This window comes from Helianthus annuus, chromosome 7 (assembly GCF_002127325.2).
Source record: "Helianthus annuus cultivar XRQ/B chromosome 7, HanXRQr2.0-SUNRISE, whole genome shotgun sequence".
Classification (NCBI taxonomy): domain Eukaryota; kingdom Viridiplantae; phylum Streptophyta; class Magnoliopsida; order Asterales; family Asteraceae; genus Helianthus; species Helianthus annuus.
The window spans coordinates 21280646-21301412 of record NC_035439.2 but is presented as its reverse complement, the minus strand read 5'-3'; positions in this window follow the sequence as shown (position 1 = coordinate 21301412).

Genomic DNA, 20767 nt, shown 5'->3' with positions numbered 1-20767 from the left:
TGAATGTGGCCCATCTTCCGGTGCCACAATACAGACTCCTTTTCAGTGGCTCTTGACATGAAGCAGTGAGTTTGACCCATGGTAGTCGTAGCGAAGCTCATATCCAACACGTACAGATCATTAACTCGTGGTGCTTTCATGATGAACCACTCCTCGGGGATGACAAACCCCGGCTTCAAGATCAGACATTCTTTATCGGTGAAATGTGTCGAATACATTCGGTCACAGATTTGAGAAATGCTAAGAAGATTGTTTTCTAGCTCGGCTATGTAATTGACTCTTTCAAACGTGATTACACCATTTGATAATGTTCCTTCACCAATAATACGTCCTCCTTGATTACCAGCAAAACCAACGTATCCACCATTGAACCCTCTAACATCATATAATAGGGCTTTTCTCCCGGTCATGTGCCTAGATGCTCCACTATCCATAATCCACTGTGAGATAGATCTCGGGAGCTCCTGCACATTTCAAAAACTTTTAGTTAGATTTTGATGCAACCCAAGCCTCCTTCGACTCGGGTAGCTTGACGTCAAGGTGTGTTGTCTTGGTGTACAAAGGTGGAAAATTCTTGTCATTCATTTTAAGACTTTCTTCAGACCCGACCTCAACCTCTTTATACAAAAAGAATTCGTTTTTCGGAGGTTGACCAGATGGTTGGTCTTTCTTTAGAACATACTTCTTCTTGGGTGAAGTAGAAGTTTGTTTCTCAAGTTTCTCATAAAAGTCCAAAGGTACATTCATCTTGTTGGTTGAAGATTATTGTTTTGCAGAATCAGAAACCTTTGATTTTGGGACACTTGATGTCTTAGTCTCAGATTTTGGCTTCCACGTTTGTTGTGAAGAAGCAACCCATTTGTAAAATTTATCAGTTTTCTTTACCGACTCTTTTACAGGTTCAGTTTTGACTTTGATGTTTTCATTTTTCAAAATCTTCTTCTCAACAAACATTGGAGCTTTTCCTTTGACATCGTTCTTCTTTCTTGGACTCTCAACAACCACAGACTTAGGCTTTGAGTTGGTGCACTTTCGTGCAATGTGTCCAACTTTGTTGCATTTAAAGCACGTGCGGGTGTTAACTTCCCGACTTTTGCCTTCAGTCTGAGGCTGTGAGGCCTTTTTCTCAAAGAATTCTTCATTTGATTTTGAAAAGATTTCCGATTCTTGTTCAGAATGTGAACTTGAGCTTTTCACAAACACTTTCTTTTCGACAAACTTTTTGTTTTGAAAGTTCCTCTTTCGATTGTTCTTACCACCCTGATAACCACCCGACCATTTGTTTTGGTTGTTATTGTTTAAACGTGGCGGTACAACAGGTTTTTTATAGTAAGATTTATCTTTTTCGAAGTTCAAAAGCCTTTTGGAACCTTTCAAACCCTCAATTTCAGAAACTTCGATTTCAACCAATTTAAAAACTTTCTTCAATTTGTCAACATTCACATTCTCAAGTTGAAATTCAAGATCCGAATACAACTTATCAGAACCAGACATCTTGTACATCACAAGAGTAGGTTCATCATTTGAGTTATTTTGGGATTTTGATTTCGGAATGTAGTTGTTCAGGAAGCATTCTTCATCTTCAGTCGAATCACTGTCTGATTTTAAAACATTTTCAACCACATTTTTTACTACTTCAGACTGAACACTATCTTTATCGGATGATGAAGTGAATGTGACATCGATTGTTTCTGGAAGTTTTACATCATTTGATTTCTCATTTATTTCAGAAATCTTATCCAACCCGGATTGTTTCTTTGAAAATTTGTTTAACACTGGTGGTGGAACTTGATGACAACCCACCCCCTTTCCATCCGAGTACACATCTTCACCAGCTTTGTTCTTACCAATTGGTTTTGGAAGTGTGTGTTGAAGAACAAAGCTCGCGGAGCTGTAACTATTCAGTTTCAGATTGATTCTTTCATTCTCAATCTTAGCTTCTTGAAACTAAAGCTTAAGATTTGCGATCTCGTCCAATTGCTGGTTGATTTGTCTTTCTTTTGCCTGAAGAACTCCAGACAATTGAAGATTTTCTTTATATGTTTTACCATTTCACTCATCAGAATCTTTTATTGTTCTTTTCAGCTTCCCATGATTTTTAGAAATTTGTCTGTTTTCATGAATTCACTTTTCATTTTCTTTCTTAAATCGTTCTATATCAGTTTTATCTTTTTCAATCCTCTCTGTTAATTCTTTTATTCTCTCATTTGAAGCTCTAAGAATTTTATCTCGATCTAAAAAACCTTTTTCAGTCGTTTCAACTTTTTCAACCAGTTCTTGGGTCTTTTTCATTGTGAGATACGCATGTGTGCTGCAAACTTTGCATTCTTTCAGGCAATTTTTGCAATCACTCTCTATTTTAGCGCAATCAGTCTTACCTGATTCATTGTTTGAACCACTTTTACTGACCTTGCTTGTCGACTCAGACGCAAACTTGGAATCTACCTCTAGTTCCTTTGCCATAAGCACTTTTTCGGCCATCTTTTTCAGGTTGTCAGCCGTCATTTCTTTTGTGGTGTCGATTATCCCATTGTCGACTTGCCTTGACTTTAGCTCTTCCTCTTCAGCTTTCTTTGCCGCATCTCTCTCTCTCTCTTTGTTCATCTTCTTGCTTCAAAGATTCTATGAGAGTTTCAAGTATGAGTGATGATGGTTCCGCAATTATTTTTCCTTTCGGATCCAAATAGCACTCACGATCCGGATCCCATCTGTTTGTCCTTTTGGCTTCTTTCCAAGCTCGATAGTTTCTATCTTTCATAGTTTGAGCTACCATCTTTTGATAAGTGTATTTTTGCTCTTCAGTTCGTGTATCTTTATATGGTTCAGTTTGTGCCATGAAAGCAAAACCAACAGCATCATCTTCTGGCAAAAACTCGCTGATGTGTGTAAAATGCAACATATAAATTACATCAAATGAGGCATAAAACTAACCCTTTTTAAGTACTAATTTGGAAAAAGAGTGTTTTTGTCTTCCTTTTGTATTTTCAGGATTAAATGAGCTCAAATTAACAAAAGAAGCAAAAAGACAGCTAAATCTAACATAAATACAAGAAAAGGAACATAAGTGGAATGCCCGACCCCTCGACAGCATCCTCCCAAGCAAAACAGAGAAGGCAGAAGACTGAACACGCCCCGTGCTCACCCAGCACGGGGTCGTGCCCAAGAAGCAGCAGAAAAGACAAACCTATAGAAGCTTCTATTGCCCACCACGGGGCCGTGCCCAGTGAACACGGGGGCGTGGTGAAAGTACTACAGGCGCATTAATTGTAATTGCGAATTACAATTAATGAGGAGAGAGATTGTCAGACGGGCATGGGGCCATGTGCAGCGGACACGGGGCCGTGCCCAGGCTTCTGTTCAGCCTACAAAATAGGAGTGCTTGGTTTCATTGCAACTCATCCCTTGGCACACCACCTCTCTCACACTTCATCCACCACCCACCACCACCATAACACCATCATCACCACCATCATCCATTGTCCATCATAGAGTGTGTGAGTCGTCTCGGGATCCAAGATTGATCGTATGAGTTCTTGACAATCAAGGTCATGTTTGCCTAAGTCTCTTACATCACTTGGTGAAGACAAGTGTTTAGTATAATACTTTTTATTTTTAATCTTTTGCACTTTTTATTTTGTTTTGTATTAATGACTTTAATAACTAGTTGCTTATGTTGAAGGTGACTTTTCCTTATCGTTTGTCCGTGGTGTCTTGGCATTATTTTACTGCCTATATAAAATAAAATATTTTCACCATTCATATCTCCACGGTCTATATGGAGGTATGTTGGCTACCTGGTCGGGGGTTAAGGGAACGGTTTGGTAAGGGTCTTGCCCTTGTTCAGCGTTTAGAGGTCTTGCAAGGGACCAGGTCAAATTTAGTAGGATCTCCTTCAATACCCATAGGTATTGGATGGCGGGGATCCAAACTCTTTGACCCCCTCATAAGTTAACTACTATTAATACTATAACCCGGCTATTTAGGACTGTATCCCTGCTGACTCAGACTAACTAATCGAGGGTAACGTCACCTCCAAAAGAGGGTCCTACCATAATTTGCATTAATAACTTAATTCATTATCTTTCAATAATCCGACCCTTTAGGATTGTATCCTCGCTGACTCAAACTACTGGGTTGAGGGTAACGTCGCCTTCAAAAGAGGGGCCTACTACAATAACTAAGATAATCTCTTAAACAAGTGCAAAAGTGCGAAAATAATCAAAGGTTATACTAATACACGAGTCGGATCCAAGTGATTCATCTTGTCTATCTGTTTTTATTTTTATTTTATTTTTTAGCATTTAGTTAGTTTTTAGTTTCTTAGTTTAAAAATCTTTTCTAACATTTTGATTTGGTTAGACGTTGAGGATAAACCGGTACTAATAGCTCTTGTCTCCTTGGACGACCTCGATATCTTACCAACACTATACTACGTCCACGATGGGTGCACTTGCCCATATGTGTGTCTAGTGTTAGTGAATATCGTGTTTTATAAATTTAAAACTTGGCTAAAAGTGTAAAAAGGGCTTAAAATATACATCTAAAACATATACAAACTGACACGCATCACTCGCTCCAATCGAAACCCTCATCATCTTGAATCACAGCTAAGGCTCTCGATTTCTCCTTCGGAGTCTCTTCGATTTGCTTCATTCTTGGCGGCTCTTCTCGATTTCGGTGATATACAACCTTTTTGTAGTAGTCGTCATGAAATGGATTAGCTATTTCATCCGCTACTGAGTTCCTGCATTCCCTCTTGAAGTGCCCCTTTTGTTTGCACTTAAAGCACGTCACTTATGATTTATCAAAACCCAACTTCATCGAAGGCCCTCCGATGGAATTTCTTCTAGTTATCTCCATAAACCTTTCTGCTCTCCTGATTACGCTAGCCATGCACCATCGTATGTCGATTAATTCCATCTCTTCGGGATCAATTTGATCATAATCTTCCTTTGTCAGATTCGTATTCCCGATTTTCCCGGAAACAAAACTTTCATATAATTCTAAAATTGAAGCAAGAAACACCATTTGTTGTTTTGTTGTCTCTTCATTAAAGTTTTAAGCATTGTTCATGTTCACAGTGATATTGCATTGAAAGACGTTTTTAGGAACATTTTTCTGTTGCTGATTCCCTGAAAAAAATGAAGAAGAACCTCCATAATAACCACTGTTGGGTAGAGAACTGCTGCTTTGTTTTTCTTGATTCATCATGTTTGAGCTTTCAGCAGAAAATGCAGTTTTTGGTGAAGTGGTTTTCGGAATCATACTACCCCTGTAGTAAAGATCGACATTTTGTTGGTACGGGGTGTTGTTGACTTTATTCATCTTCTTGATTTCCAACTCATGACTCTCAAACCTTTCTATCAACCATTCAACTGTCATTTCAGACAACTTCTTGGTATTTCTTAGAACCAGGCCATAACATTGCCAATTTTTCTCTTCTGGTAGAGATTCAAACAATTTCTCAACCATCTCTTCTTCAGTAATTGTGATACCGTGTCTGACAAGCTCTAACTTCAGATGATAGAAACATTCAATCATCTTTAACACTGTCTCATTCCTCATGAATGCAAACAAGTTGAACTCCATTTTCAGTAGACGTTTCTTGTTTTTCACTATCTCTTCCCCTCCAATACATTTCTTTTCTAACTTAGCCCACAAATCTTTCGAATTTTCCTAACTAATCAAAGAAATAATATCATCTCTAACAGATTGATGTAACAAGGCTACACATTTTTGTTCACCAACAAATGTCTCTTGTTCAGATTCATTCAAGTTTTCATAATCTTTTCTTCCAATATCGTAACCATTCTTTATACACTTCCAGCTTAGATAAGCAAATGCTTTCAGCCAACCTTCAAATCTGCCTGCCCATAGGTTGTAGTCTTCAATTGCCATTAGCTTCGGTGGCTTGTTATACGTTCCATAGGCGTTGTCGACACTAAGTGAATCTGCGATCGCCTTCTTTGGATTTGGATTGGTATTGGTGGTTGTATTTGTTGATGCATCTCCGTTGTTGTATGCAAAGACATCGCTGAACGGGTTTAGGAATTTGACTCCCATTTTGAAAACGCCTGAAAAATTTTAAACACTTAGAAAAATTTTCACAATTTTAAAAAATTTCAAACTGATGCTCTTGGGTTGAATGGTGATCCGATCGAGTGGAGATTCAAGCGAATGACACAGCCAAGTAACAATCGTCGGATTACCAAGTGTCAGAAAGGTATGTGTCGAATGGCGATCCGATCAGATGGTGATCCGATCGGATGGTCTTTCGATCGAGTGACACAAGATCCTTAAAACTATCAGATGGTGATCCGATCGAGTGAGATGATGACGTCAGCAAGTGAATTAAAACTATCTAAGCCAATCCGATCGGATGGTGATCCGATCGGGTGGATGACGTCAGCAAGAACGAAGAACTCGATAAGGTGTTTGCTTGTTTGATTCAGTTTTAGTTCGAATTTTTCTATGAAACTTTGTAGGATTGATCTATGTTCAATTCCAATTCGTTTGATATGAAATTTACTCAATTTTGTCCGTGAATTTTTGTTTAATTTTGAGTTTTCTCTGTTTTAAGATGTAAAAATGTAAGAATAGCAAGAAATGAGCTAGAAGATGAGAAATTTGTCAAAATTTCCGGTGAAATTTGATAGAAATCGGCAGAAAATCGCTGAAAAGTCCGTGAATTTGCTGTTGTCGTCTCCGATTCAACCACCTGTGGCTCTGATACCACTTGTTAGGCCGTTTATCTCAGGATCTGTTCGAGTAGAACGTGGCTGGATCGATCAGAATCAAGGTGCGGAATCCCTAGGTAATGTCACAGAATCAACAACAACAAAGTTAAACGTTAACGCGCCTGAATTCTATTCAAAGATGGTGAAAATACAGAGGTTCCGGTAGAAATTGAGACAAGCAGAGCTTCGCTACAAGTTCAGCAAAAGGTTCTAAACACAATGCACTAGCCTACGATTTATAGGCAACCAGGGAGTAGAGAAGTGTCACCCGATCGGATGGTGATCCGATCGGATGGCCATCCATCGGATGACATTCGTCGTCCGACGGATTTCACTTTTACATTTATACGCCATTCCATACATTGTCTAGACACATTCATACATACTGTTAGTGCATCTACGTCTGCTGACTACATCTTACATCGAGTCTTGAAGTTGAAACTGATCGGTAATGGCACGGAAATCTAGAACTAGATGATTTGTATAGGATCGCTTATATGTCACTAGTCTAGGACCGCTTATGTGTCAGTAGTGATCTGGATCGCTTATAGAGACATGTGGTTGGACCGCTTTTATGTCATGATGGTGGACCGCTCATACGTACATGTACGTATGAGCGGACCAGAATGCCTATATATAGGTCATTAGGGGCGATCCATACACATAGTTGATGGTGTATTGTTCCGGTACTCTGCCGAAGTGCTGTCAGATCATGTAATAGTGTTTGATATCAATAAAACAGCAGGATTAAAGTGAATATAGCTTGAATAGCACCGAATTATTAGTTTCCGCCTCTTAATTCGGATACGAACTTCTCTGAACGACTCAAACAGGTCAAAGATCGATCCTACAAGTGGTATCAGAGCTCAGGAGGAGGAGTTCTTGCCATTTTAGCTGCAATTCTTCTGATATTCTACACTTTCTTCACTTTTTCAAAATTTTTCACGGTAAAAACGGCTCAAAATCACACTGTGCACTAGGAATCATGAATTAACAAATCCTTGAAGTTTTCAGATCTAAAATCGACGTAGAAACTAAGATTTTAGGTGGTTCGCTGATTTGGATTCGCGAAAAACGTGACATCAGCACCTGGACCGCTCCAAATTATTGTCTGGACCGCTCGAAATAACTAGTGGACCGCTCGAACGAACAGCTTGTGGACCGCTCATTGATACAATCGGTATGAACCGCTCGAACGAATAACTGTCTGAATCGCTCGAATTAACATTTCTGGACCGCTCGAATTAAAGTTTCTGGACCGCTTGAACATACAACATCTGAACCGCTCGAACGGACATTATTTGGTCCGCTCCAACGACATATTTGTTGGTTCGCTCTTTAGTCAGTTCGCTTATTTGGACTGGTACAGTTTCATTCTCGTGTCAGCTTTGCTTATTTGAACAGTTTGGCAAATTTTGGAAAATTGTGAACGATGGATACGGAATTTTATAACGCTTTTGCTACCCCGGTATCAATTACTCAGAATGCTTTGATTGAAAATGAAACCAGAACGTCTCAGAAACCACCAAAACTCATGGATATAGACGATTATAACGTGTGGTCGGAACGTTTCGGAAATTGGGTTGAAGCTTATCATCTTGATGCGTGGGAACACACTGAAGAGCAATATGTTAGACCAGTTAAGAATGGTGTGCAACAAACACTTCGAGAAATGAGTTCAGATGATAAAAAGAAATATCGGGATGAGAAACTCATGGTAAGTCTGCTTCAGCAAGCTATAAAAGAGGATATTCTGATTCTGCTTCAACACGATGGAACTGCGTATTCAATTTGGACAGTGTTGGAAGCAAAGTTTATTGGAAGTGATGATATGCTTAAGAATAAAAAATCTCTCATGAAGAAAGAATTCGATTTGTTTCGTGGTTTAAAGTCTGAAAACACCAAGCAGATTATCGATAGATATTGTAACTTGGTGAGAAATATGACAAAACTTGGTATTAAGAAAGAAACTGACGAATTAATTGAAAAACTTGCAGATGCGCTTCCACATGAAACTTGGGGAACATTTCTGATGATGCTAAGATCTAACAGAAAAGATTACAGAGCTATGACTTTGGGAGATTTTATCAAGCATTTGGAAGCTCAAGAGATGGAGCAGAGAAAGATCGCTAGGATGAAGAACTATGATGGAGAACAGGATATCAGTCTGTACTACAAGCATGGTGCTACTGATTCAACAAAGTTTTCTCCTAAGATCCAAACTGCTTACAGTGTTAAAGATTCTGCTGAGAAGACGGCATCTCAAGGATCAAGCAACAGCACAAGATTCTCATCTTTCGATCCTAATATCTCTGTAACAAAGAATGGTAGAAAGCTTCAGTGTAACATTGTGTTAAGCCTTGAAAATGATCAAGACTACACTGAAGAGATTGCTAAAAATCAAATGTCTTTGTTAGGGATGATTTTAGAGTCTTATAGTTGTTTTGTTGCAGGAAAGATCGGAAATCCAATGCTCACGAAAGAGGATTACGATCAAATTGATGCTGAGGAAATGGAATTGATGGATATTAAATGGTGTATGGCTAGTGTGATGAGACGTGCTGAAAAGTTCAAACAAATTACTGGCCGTGATGATTTTCGTGATGCAAACGTTTCAACTTTAGGTTTTGATAAATCTAAAGTTACATGTTTTCGTTGCAGGGAGAAGGGGCATTTCAAGAGAGAATGCAAAAACCGTGAAGCTACCGGTGCCCAGAATCCTTTCGGAAACAATGATTATCACAAGAAGGCCATCTATCATCAAATCACTCAGCCGGCACAGCAGCATGCACAAACGGCTCATGGGAGAGATGTGGTTGATAAAAAGGCTTGTGTTGTTAGTCAGGGAAAATATGATGATTTTACCTGGGAAAAGTATCTTCCGAAAGAAAGCAAAGTGTGTTTAGCTGAACAAGATGACGAGAAGATGATTGAAGGATTTACTTGGGATGATTTCTGTATAGATCAAGACTTTATGGCCAAAAATACTTCTCATGCTTTCTTTGCTAATGCTTATGATCTAAAATGTGCAGAAAGATGCAGGAAAGTCATGGAAGCTGCTGAAGAGAGACGAAGAAAGATCAGAGAGGAGGAAGAAGAGGAAGAGAGATTGAAGGAAGAAGCAAAAGCTGAGAAATTGAGAAGAGCTCACTTTTTAAATTCAAGCAGAACAGTGAAAGAAGTTCCTGAATTTGAGATTAAAGTGGATGCTGAACCGGTCATGGTCCAAGAAAAATGCATGAACTGTGATTCGCTGATTAAGCAGAACAATGAATTGTTACACAATATTCACAAGTTGAAAGAATCATATGATACTATGAACAGAGAAATCAACAAATATACTGATTCTGATGGTGAACAAGCTGAAGCGATGAATACTTTGAAGATAGCTTATCTGAGACAGCTTGATACGGCAAACTATAACATAAAGAAATGTGCAGATCTCGAGCTTGAGTTGGCAACACAAAAGATAGAAACTGAGAAAGTTAAGAAATTGTTAGACAGTTACTCATGTTCTACTTTTGTTGTTGACGGGATTTATCCAATGGTGAAAGATTTGAAGACGTTTGAAGAAGTGAAGATATTTGAAAAAGAAAAATCCGTGACAAAAGATGAAGAAATATCGAAGACTTCTGGTAAGAAACCGAGTGTATCCTATAACAGATGTCCGCCCCCGGTCGAAAATGGATATTCACCTCGAAAACCAAATTCAGAAAGAGTCAATAAAGCGATCAATTTGAAATGGGAGTCTGGGTCGTCGGATAACTTACCAGAAAGTATTGATGTCACATATACGTTATCAGACACTAATCATGAGTCAAAGTTAATAAAAAGTATGGTCGATCAGGTGTTAGACACAGATGACAATGAGGAATCAAAACCGAAGTCTAAACCCGAGTCAAAGTCTGGGTCCAGTGCATCAAAGCCAACAGTCAAAAAGGACAAACGGGTTTATGATAAAGAATTTTTACTTTCGAAATCTAATTTGAATAATGAATCAGTCAAAGTAGCATATACTTTGAAAGGTTCTGACAAGTTATATTCTGACGAAAGTTTTCCAATAAGAAATGTCAGACTTGAAATGATTCACAAGGTTTTCAAAATAACAGAGAGAGTTAATTGCTCGGATGGTCCCTGTGGTTTCACGTTTTTTCACGTTTAGTCCCCACCTTTTGAAAATAGCAGGTATGCTCCCTATGGTTTGTCATTTTGTTACTCGGATAGTCCCTGAGTAGATGTCAGTTAGTTTGGAAATAGCAGGTATGCTCCCTATGGTTTGTCATTTTGTTACTCGGATAGTCCCCAGAGTATATGTTGGGGGACTATCCGAGTAACAAAATGACAAACCATAGGGAGCATACATGCTATTTTCAAAAGGTGAGGACTAAACGTGAAAAAACATGAAACCACAGGGACCATCCGAGCAATTAACTCTAACAGAAATTAATATTTCTGAAATAAAAGATTTCAATCTTAATGGAAAACCTAAACAATACACTTCAAGAGATCAACAGAGAATCAACAAGAAAATGGGTTACAATTGTGGTTATAGTTTCCAAAAGAAACCAAACCATAATCGTAATTACAAAAAGAAAGGTCTTGGTTTTATTCCATAGAAAAACTATAAAAATGAAAAAATTTATAAACCAAAAACAATGTTTGTTGCAGGAAAAACTACAGAGGCTGAAAAAGAAAAATTTTTCAGAAATCAAACGAATCAAGAATTCCTTGCTAAGAAGCAAGAGGACATGAAGAAGAAGGAAGACCCGAAGAAGGTTGAAAAGAGATCTTGTTTTCAGTGTAAAGCTGTGGGTCATGTTGCAAAAGATTGTCCAAAGACATTTCGACCAAAACAAGAAGTCTCAAGAAAAATGAAAGAAAAAGTTGTTGAGAAGACTGAACTGTCAACCCGGAAGTTCACAGGCTTTGAGAATTCGACTTATGAAAAAGGAGAATCCTCAAAGAGTGCTTCCAAAAGAATAAACAATGCTACAAATCAGAAATGGGTTGTAAAAGGTTCAGGTAAAAAATCTGGTGATGATTCTGATTCCATAAAATCAGAGGAGCCACGTGTTGAGAAAAGGATTGAAAAGAAAGTTCCGAAAGTGGACGATGTGAATTTTCCGCCACTAAGTGCTAAAAATTACAAATCTAAAATCGGAAAAGTTGAAATTTCAAATCAGTTTTATTCTGACAAAAAGAAAATTGATGTTGAAAAAACTTTCAACAGAAATGTAAAACGCATCTTTGGAAAAATGGTCAGTGGTAAGGCCCAAAGCATTAAGGATTTTTATGCTTCCAAAGGATGGGTTTACAGGTCGGTTGAAAGAAACAATGAAAACGATGAGGTTACACCCAAGGAAGGTCAGGCTTGGGTGGATATATTTTTTCAAGAATAAAAACCTGACTTGCCGGAGATCCCAAGATGGTATTGTGGATCATGAATCGGCATCCTTCTTAATCTGTGTTTGAGGTTTTGCAGGACTTGCCGGAACTCCCAGGTTTGTAAGCGAGGAGTAGGAATCGGCACCTTGAAAATTCAACCAACAGATGGTAATTGGTTGAAAAACAGGTTTGATAAGCTTAATTGCTAAATCTACAAGTGGTTGTATGTTGGTGGATGTTATAAATGGTTCAGAACGAGAACCAGTTGATCTTTCAAGTGGTTAAATCAGGGTCATTAAATTGGACTTGATTTAATTATCATTCAAGAATTTGGTAAACAAAGTGATAATTTGAACCCCATTTTTACAAAAGGTAAAAACAACGAAACTTATTTTCCGGAAAAACCATTCTGATTAAAACAAACTTAAGTGTTTTGAAATCATTATGGGAAAATAGTTTGTTGTGAGGGGGAGTTCTGATTGTTTAAGCCAAACGGATGGAGAATCGAAGTGTTTCGATATCAGTTGTCATGTTTTGTACAGTTTGTTTTCAATTTTCTTTAGATGTATTTGAATTTTAGGGGGAGTAAGAATTTTTTTAGAAAATCCAAAAACATCAGAAAATTTGAAAACGCCAAAAACATGATAAAATTGAAAAATGAGTTTTTGTTGCATAAAAGAGGAAATGATAGTACATCAGTGAACTATCACAGGACGCTAAAGAATTGTAAAGTCAAAATGTGATAAACAATCTTACTGTGGATGTGTTAGTAGATTTTCGCACATTTAGTATATTGAAACGAGATATAAACCTAAATCAAACTTACTTAATTCGTGGGTAACTATTCTTGAATATATGGGTAACCCCCGAAATCTTGTTTGAAAGGTCCCATATTCTGAGATACTAGGTCTTTATGCTCAGTGATATCTGGGGTATTATTCCGGGACTTCTGCCGTATGGAAATACTGACCTAGTCCCCGAATAATACTTTCTGCAAAAAGCTTTGAAACATAAGCGCCGCCCTCAGCAAACTGATTAAACAATAAAATTGGTAATCTTTGCTGTTGTAACAAAAGATCCTCTAAAGGGGACCCACCAAAAGTCGAGCCGTCATCTCTCTGCTGAACGGAAGTTCTGACCTGAGCTCTCACGGTTTCGCATTTACCCCTTTACAGATATCATCTGTGATATACTCACCTGTAAGACTGAATATTTGGGATCTGGATACGGGAGTATATTCAAGTGGAGTGATACACAATTAAGTTTAAGTCTTTAAAACATTAATATCGTATCTCGAATCAGTTGAAATCTGTGTAAAAATTTAAGTGGACAAACATACTGACAATCTAGGTAAATTGTTTAGAACTTAAAACGATTAGAAGCTTAACGGTGTTTGTGATATGTTTCATAACTGATATGATCCTCTTGCACAAACTCACAAAAATATTGTTTGTAAATATTTCAATTTCTGCATTTACTTTTATTCAAAAATCCAAAAAGACTTTCAATGTGTTTTAGCATAAATTTTGAAAAATCAAAAAGAGTTTCGACAACTGGTGTTGAGATGCTGATTTTCGAAATTCAAAGTGCTAAACTTGAAGAACTGGTTTGGGGAGTGTTTGTGTAGATGGTAAAGTTGTTTTGATAAGAACTAATAATAAATTCTTGAATGTAAAATTATTACTGTTTTGGTTCAACATAGTTTCTAAATTGTTGAGAAGTTTTAATCTTTGTAGAAACTTATGGTTAGGTAGAGATTATGCAGGTACAGGTGTTAAAATGCCAGGTTACGATCTTGAATCTGATGGGAGTGTGTTAACGATCTTAGAACCAGTGAAAGTTTGAATTCCAGACTACGATCCCAGCTGTGTAAGAGGGGGAGTCTGAAGACACCGAATCAACATTCAAAAAAGAAGAGTGTGTTGATGATGAAGATCGAGAACGAGGATTCTTGAAACGACAGATATTTCAGAGGCAGTTTGTCGACTGATGAAGACTGTAGAGTGACATGTGCGAAGACTCTATGAAGACTCTGTCAACATCCGAGGGGGAGTCTGTTAGTGCATCTACGTCTGCTGACTACGTCTTACATCGAGTCTTGAAGTTGAAACTGATCGGTAATGGCACGGAAATCTAGAACTAGATGATTTGTATAGGATCGCTTATATGTCACTAGTCTAGGACCGCTTATGTGTCAGTAGTGATCTGGATCGCTTATAGAGACATGTGGTTGGACCGCTTTTATGTCATGATGGTGGACCGCTCATACGTACATGTACGTATGAGCGGACCAGAATGCCTATATATAGGTCATTAGGGGCGATCCATACACATAGTTGATGGTGTATTGTTCCGGTACTCTGCCGAAGTGCTGTCAGATCATGTAATAGTGTTTGATATCAATAAAACAGCAGGATTAAAGTGAATATAGCTTGAATAGCACCGAATTATTAGTTTCCGCCTCTTAATTCGGATACGAACTTCTCTGAACGACTCAAACAGGTCAAAGATCGATCCTACACATACAAGTATATACATATACAAAATTACATACACAACACAAAATAAGACTCGATGCAGACGGAAGCTACAGACATATGTACTAACAGGTGGGATAATCGTGTTAGACGATGATTAATCTAACCATCTTACGAATTATAAATGGTAGTTTGACGCTTGACAAGGTAGGTGGAAGTGATGTGCACAAAATGCAACATATAAATTACATCAATTGTGGCGTAAAACTAACCCATTTTTAGTACTAGTGTTGGAAAAAGTGTGTTTTTTTCTTCCTTTTGTATTTTCGGGATTAAATGAGCTCAAATGAACAAAAGAAGCAAAAAGGCAACTAAATCTAACATAAATACAAGAAAAGGAACAAACGTGGGATGCCCGACCCCCCGACAACATCTTCCCAAGCAAAATCAAGAAGACAGAAGGCTGAACACGCCCCGTGCTCAGTGAGCACGGGGGAGTGCCCAAGTGTCAGCAGAAAAGACAAAGTTGTAGAAGCTTCCATCGCCCAACACGGGGTCGTGCTCAGCGGACACGGGGCCGTGCTCAACTATAAGATTCGCAGAATCCAGGCAAATCTTGATAGTACAGATACGCTTTAACACACGGGGTCGTGCTCAGCGGACACGGGGGCGTGGTCAACTAATGCAGACAAACTGCAATTAATGAAGAAAGAGAGAAGGATGGACACGGGGACGTGCCCAACGGACACGGGGACGTGCCCAACGGACACGGGGCCGTGCCCGAGCTTCAGTTCAGCCTATAAATAGGAGTGCTTGGATCACTTGCAACTAATCCCTTGGCACACCACCTCTCTCACACTTCACCCACCACCCACCACCATCACAACACCATCATCGACCACCATCATCCATTGTCCATCATAGAGTGTGTGAGTCGTCTAGATCCAATATTGATCATAAGAGTTCTTGACAATCACAGGCTATGTTTGCCCAAGTCTCTTACATCACTTAGTGAATACAAGTGTCCAGTGTAATACTTTTTATTTTTAATCTTTTCGCACTTTTTACTTGGTTATGTATTAATGACTTTAATAACTAGTTTCTTATGTTGAAGGTGATTCTTCCTTATCGTTTGTCCATGGTGTCTTGGCATTATTTTACTGTCTATATAAAATAAAAGATTTTCACCATTCATATCTCCACGGTCTATATGGAGGTATGTTGGCTACCTGGTCGAGGGTTAAGGGAACGGTTTGGTAAGAGTCTTGTCATTGTTCAGTGTATAGATCCTGCAAAGGACCTGGGTCAAATTTAGTAGGACCTCCTTCAATACCCACCGGTATTGGATGGCGGGGGTCCAAACTCTTTGATCCCCTCATAAGTTAAACTACTATTAATATTTTAACCCGGCTACTTAGGACTATATCCCTGTTGACTCAGACTACTTAGCCGAGGGTAACGTCACCTTCAAAAGAGGGGCCTACCACAATATGGAGTAATAACTTAATTAATTATCTTTCAATAATCCGACCCTTTAGGATTGTATCCTTGCTGACTCAAACTACTGGGTTGAGGGTAACGTCACCTTCAAAAGAGGGGCCTACTACAATAACTAAGATAATCTCTTAAAAAGTGCAGAAGTGCGGAAATAATCAAAGGTTACACTATACACGAGTCGGAGCCAAGTGATTCATCTTGTCTATCTGTTTTTAATTTTATTTTATTTTCAGCATTTTAGTTAGTTTTATTTTTCTAGTTTAAAAACCTTTTTCTAACTTTTGATTTGATTAGACGTTGAGGATAAATCGGTACTAAAAGCTCTTGTGCCATTGGACGACCTCGGTATCTTGCCAACACTATACTACGCTCACGATGGGTGCACTTGCCCATATGTGTGTTTGGTGTTAGTAAAATATCGTGTTTTATAAATTTAAAACTTAACTAATGTGTAAAAAGAGCTTAAAATATACTTAATTCCATATACACACCAACCCGCATCAAGTTTTTGGCGCCGCTGCCAGGGACACAAGGATTTCAAGAAAGTTAGGAATCAACGGCCTAATCGTTTTTTCTAAATTTTTCTGTTTTTTTTTTTTTTAGGATTTTCGTAATTTTTCAGCTTCTGCAGAACTCAGCACGGGTCGTGCCTACTGAACACGCCCCGTGCCCAATCATTGGAACTGGCAATCTTGTTTTAAGTCAGACAGTAAGCTGAACACGGGACCGTGCCCACTCAACACGCCCCCGTGCCCAAGATTCAGTTACTGAAAATAGAACCGTAAGATCCCGACGGTTGGTAATTTCTGACACAAACATGAGTGATAATGATATTTTTTACTTTCGGCACTCTTATTGTACATGGTGTTAAATATGTGGTAGCCCTCATAAAGAATTAGAATGCTATTTTCTAAATTATAAGCCCCACTATATAGACCCATTGTTTTCCTGTAGCCTTAAGAGGGGAGAAAGTAAAAATAATCCCTATCTCTCCCTCGAATGCGCTCAACCGGACCTTCTAAGAGAAATGCTTCTTGATGAACTATTTCAATTAGAAGATCTAAATCTTAATTGGTTAAAAGAACTTAGGATGGATTTTATTAATTCATCTCAAGACAATACCCAAGAAGAATTGTTGAGATTGCATTCAAACAACTCCGATGTCCCCGATATTACCTCTAACTCTAGCGAGGACTTGAGCGATAGTCGTCCCTGTGCCGATTGTGCCGTGAAGGACTCCCCATCAACTTCGTTTGATGCATACATAGACCTGAGCGATTCGGCATACACCTTCTTTAACGAGAGCCCGGGAAAGGGTTGGACTTGTCCACCTACATTTAGCATAGGAATTACCCTCACCGACAACCTCTTGCGTTCTCGTCTTAATCTAGAGCAATTAAAGTATCCTAGGGACTTTGGGGTTGTTCCATCCAGTAAGGAGCCACCCGATCAAGATAAATTCCTTAGAAAACGGAAAGTCCTTAAGACAGCTTCTAGACACGGGGCCGTGTCCAGGTCAACACGCCCCCGTGTCCGCCAAAAGATTCCTTTCTGACTTTATGTCAGAATACAGACAAAATGTGTCAGGATCTCGTCTGCACATGGGGCTGTGTCCAGCCGACACGGGGCCGTGTCCAGCATGCTGTCGTTTTCTATAAATGCAGCCAAGAATCCTGCACATTTGGACCATCCAGGGATAGAGATTTGAATGGATCGTCTCACCTACTATCCTTGGTATTTTCTAAAAGAAGGTTCTAACAACCATCTTGTCCTTTCCTCTTTTATTCATTGCCTTCTTCTTCATCTTTCTTGCCTCAACACCTCCATTGAAGCTTGTTCCCAAAGCTTTATTGTGATGATTGTTAAATTTTTGTCCAAGGAATCTTGTTAAAAATAACTTGTACAACAGTGTTTTAAGTTATTTCTGTTCAAAAATGCTTCATAAGTTGGAAAAATAATTTGAAACTCCAAGATTCCTTGTTCCAAAAATCTGCAGAAAGGTGAACACGGGGCAGTGCTCTTTGAGCACGGGGCCGTGCCTGATGAACTGTTTCATTAAAATGAACTATTTTTGGTTTGTTTACGTAGAATGTCTAGTCAAAACAGTGGAACCTCATCTGCGCACTCCAGAAACAGTCGAAGGGAGAGAAGGTCATCAATTGAAGCAACTCTCGTACGTTACGTAATGGCATTACATGAAGCTCTTGACGAGATGACTTCGATAGAGGAGGTCCTAATAGACCATATAAATTATCTTACGGTGGGGCTGGAAAACAGATTTCAAGAAATTAACCTCTTGCACCAGAGGTTAAACATTCTTGTAACACCTCCCATGGAGCCAATCCTCCCGCAAGAGGATTGGAACCTAGCACTTCGAGTCAACAATCCTACCGGATGGGATGACATTCCAGCGGAGCCTCCACTTGAAGATTTACAAGAAGTCCCGGTGGAAGTTGCACCCCCTCAAACCGATGCAAATGAGCCCGCCTTTCTCCTCCCAAGGGAGATAGAGGAATGGCTCGCCGACGTGTGAGGAACCCATGCCCGGAAAAAGAAGTTCTTCAAAGCCGCATCCAACCGAGAGAATTATCTTTTCGGAAATTTTGCTAATAACTTTTAGGCTAGAACTTCTTGGTTTAAGCTTCTTGTGCTTCGTTTAACCTACTTATCTAAATTATTAACTTTTTAGGATTATGTAGTTCTCTCTATGACTTAAATGAAATGATGGTTCTAGTTAAATTGGTGTTTGGATGATGTTGTAATGGATAAAAGCACACTCGGTATGGTGAAGGATAACAAGGGAAACTTGCACCAGCGACCCATGCTCGAAAACAAAGCCATCCGACAAATTTTTCTTCGTTACAGCAAGTTCAGCACGGGTCGTGCCCGCCCAACACGGCCCCGTGCTGCACAATCTGCAGAAAATGCCCAGTTCAGGTAAACTAGACACGAGGCATGCTCACTGAACATGCCCCCGTGTCCAGGCTTCTGTTTCTTTTTACAAACTTTTGTTACTTGCACTTGAACACGGGGCCGTGTCCAGACGCCCAGTAACAGAAAATTTTGCTTTTCACACCTTTTTACACATTCAATCAACCTAAAAACTTATTTTTGGGACACATTGAGGACAATGTGTAATTTAAGTGTGGGGGGATGCTAAAACCTTGAATCTTGCAAGTCCTAATTAACAAGCCTTACACAAAACTCTATTGGAACCGCTAATCACTCCAAATTTTTTCAAAAATTTTCCATTTTTTTTACTTGTCTAGGATTAGCTTGGGAATTTCAAGTTCTAAAAAGGTTATATTTTTACAAATTTACAACCGATAGCGTTGTGATAAAAAGAACCAACATAAGAAAATTATGAAACGGCATGACAAGCTTAGTTAAAATTTGATTATATATACTTGATCACATAAAACCCATTCCCACAAAAGTGAGTTTTGAGCCTTTATTGAGCATACAAATACATATCTTAAAACTAAATGCTCATTTTCCGTTTCTTCTGTGAATAGCCGCTTGGTTCTTACGACTCTAGAACTTGCCACGACGATACATTCCCGGTCCTTACCAACTTAAACCCGAGTAAGTAAATGATGGAGGCATTAGGACTACCCCTTTTTATTTCTACACCGTTATTTTTCTTTTTTTTTTTACCACCTACCTAAAATCCCCCTAGTTAACCCCTTTGAGCCTAAACCTTTTCATTTCTTAACCTAATTCAAACACCCTTATACCCACCTAAACCTTTTTCCTTTTAAACCCTTTATTTTAGTAACAAAGCTCGGTTTTTCTTATAACTTGAAAATATATATATATACATAGGGTAAGGTTCATGCGAGAACCACCTTTATTGCGAGAACCAATGTGAACACAACCTAAAATAGCTAAAAAAAAAACCTAAAAAAACCCTAAAAAACTTAACCCCCACCCCCCAAAAACCTAAACCCCCCACCCCCCAAAAGAAAAACCTAACCACCCCTCCCCCAAAAAAAAACCTACCCCCCCCCCAAGCTAAATGCTAAAAACTAAAAACCCCAAAAAACCTAAAAAAAAAAAGCCTAAACCCCCCCCACCTCCCCCCCCCCCAAAAAAAAAAAAAAAACCTAAACCCCCCCCCCCCACCCCTCCCCCCCCCCCATGCTAAATGCTAAAAACTAAACCCCCCCCCAAAAAAAAAAAAAAAAAAAAAAAAAAAAAAAAAAAAACCTAACCCCCCCCTCTCCCTCCCCCACCTCCCAAAAACCTAAACCCCCCCCCCCCCCCAAGCTAAAATGCTAAAAACTAAATCCCCAAAAAACCTAAAAAAATCTAAAAAAATAAAAAAAAGCTAAAATTTTTTTTTTAATATTTTTTATGTTAAAATCGCTACTTTTAGTAGCAAAAAAAATATTTTTTTTAAAAAAAAAATATTTTTTTAAAAAAAAAAATTTTTTTTTTGCTACTAAAAGTAGCGATTTTTATATAAAAAATATTAAAAAAAAATTTGTGTGTTTTTTAGCTATTTTTAGGCATTTTTGGTTGTGTTCACATTGGTTCTCGCGGTTCTCGCAATAAAGGGTGGTTCCTAACGGATCTTTTTCCTATACATATATATATATATATATATATAGAGAGAGAGAGAGAGAGAGAGAAAGGTTAACATACTTCACGGCTTGTCATACTTCACGT